The sequence below is a fragment of the Pediculus humanus genome, genomic scaffold (assembly GCF_000006295.1).
Source record: "Pediculus humanus corporis 1103172107737 genomic scaffold, whole genome shotgun sequence".
Taxonomy (NCBI): domain Eukaryota; kingdom Metazoa; phylum Arthropoda; class Insecta; order Psocodea; family Pediculidae; genus Pediculus; species Pediculus humanus.
Genome location: NW_002987340.1, coordinates 221,411 through 223,928, shown reverse-complemented (window position 1 = coordinate 223,928; position 2,518 = coordinate 221,411).

Here is a 2,518-nt window from a genome sequence, read left to right as displayed (position 1 = left end):
TTTTTTTTTTTTAATGGCGTCGAATTTTTAAAAATAACAAATCCTAAAAAATTTATTTAAAAAATAATAATAATAATAATAATAAGTTTATGAATTGTTTAAATAATTTTTTTTTTTTAGTCTTTTCTTAGTTGTAAAAAAAACAAGAAAATTAGATTAGATAGGAGGAAGACAATTAATTTTTAGGTTAATTGATTTTATATTAAACTTTGAGTGAGTATCTTTCTATTTTTTTTTTTTCTCCAGCGATTTGATTTCCGGCATTATTAAAATATTTTATTTCTATTAAAATTATTAATATTAATAATAATAATAATAAAATATCACCGAGTTACATAGATTTTTAGTTACATTTTAGTAATATTTAATTTTTTTTTTTAATTAAATTTTAAAGGCGTGTTTATATATTTTTTCTTTTTTAAGAAGTTTTTCTTTTTTTTGTAGGATAAAACGTCATTTAAATTTATTATTATTATTATTATTATTATTATTATTATTATTATCGTGGTTTTAGTGAGCGTAATAAGAGGCTCTTGACGCGTAAATATTAATTCAAACTTTTACATAAAGAATTCTTTTCTTTTTTTTTTTCAAACATTGAATGACAACACAATTTTTCTTTTTCTTTTTCTACTCCTTATGAGAAATAATTTAAAGAGCATGAGTAGCAAATTGGTAACAACAACGAAAAAAAAAAAACATGGCGTCTCGAATAAAAAAATTTTGAAAAAAAAATTGAAAATTTGTAACAAATTAAACGAAAAGAAATATTATTATTATTATTATTATTATTAAATTAAAAGAAGAAAAAAAATTGTTTATTTAATCTATTTCCGGTTTTCATATTTCACCTGTTATTCTTTAAAAATTAAAATTCAATTTAATTAGGTATAATTTAAATTCCATAATAATAATAATAATAGATTATTTAAAGAAAAATTTTTTTCTCTTTTTTTTTCATGCTTGCATTATTATTATTCTTTCTTTTTTTTTTTTTTTTTACAAACAATTAAATATGGTATAAAAACCGGAAGTGATTATTGGAATTAAATAAAAACAATTTTTTTTTAAAAAACCAAAATATTTAATTAGATTTCACTCACTTTGGGGTTTTTTTTTCTTTTTTTCGTAATTAATTTACTTATTATACGTATAAAAAAAAGGATTATTATGTAACGAAAACCTGAAAATTATTAACCATAACATTGATCATGCGGAAAAGTATTGCAAATAGCATGTACCTGTTTTTCCACGCGTAATTTTTTTTTTTTTTTTTTTTTGTTAAAATCTATGAGATATTGTCGAAACGAATTTTTTTTTTTTTTTTTAAACTGTGAAAAAAATGTCGCAGCATCATTAAATTAAATTGTTAACGATTATTATTATTATCGTTACATAAAACCAAAAAAAAAATTAATAATCGAAGAAAGATACAGAGAGAGGGAGAGGGAGGGGGGAAAAGATTTTCAAACAAAAAATTTTTTTTGTAAAGATATAATAATAATAATAATAACAAAACTTCTTGCCCCTTTAATTTTATCGAAAAAAAAACTTTTAACGCAAAAAAAAAAAAAAAAAATTACATTTTGCTACGGTTAATAATATTTATATTAATTATAATAGAATTACGTAAAAATAATTTTCATGTTATTTCCTGTTTAAAAAAAAAAAAAATTATTGTTATTGTTATTTAACATAATTTTTTTTTTTGAATGTCACAGATAATTATTTATTGGTTGGCCTAAATAATTAATTTACTTTCTGTTGGAACATGTGAAACAATTTCTTTTTTTTTTTTTTTTTGCTCTCAATTCATAACACCACACAAAACAAAAACTCGTGTGTGTGTGTGTGTGTGTGTCTGTCATATCACGTAATAATTCGAAACCCTTTTTTGTTTAACAAAAAAAAAAAAAAAATTGTTATTATAAATCGTTTTTTAAATTCATCAAGTTTTTTTATTTTTTTGAGAGAGTTGGTAGCCATTTTTGTATTTAAATAACGCCTTTTTATATATTTTAAATTATTATTATTATTATTATTATCATCATCATCATCGTTCTTACACGTGATACATTGTGTTTTGATTCATTACAAAATCTCAAATAGGATGTTGGATTTTTTTAACAAAATCATTCTCGTAGGTGAAATCTATTGTATTTTATTATCATTATCTTTTTTTTTTTTTTTTTTTTTGTTTTTTTCACCTTGAAATTTTTCACACACATATTCCATTAATAATAAACAAAATAATGCGTTATTAATAATAATATTAATAATAATAATAATAATAATAATAGTTTTTTTTAAATGTTTTATTCGATTCTATTTATTATTTAGAGCAAAAAAATGAAAAAAAAAAAAACAAGATTTTAACTTACAACAACGAACGTTGGGAATTTATTAAAAATTTCTCACTAATTAATAATAATAATAATAATAATAATAATAATAATAATAATAATAATAATAATAATAATAATAATAATAATAATAATAATAATAATAATAATAATGA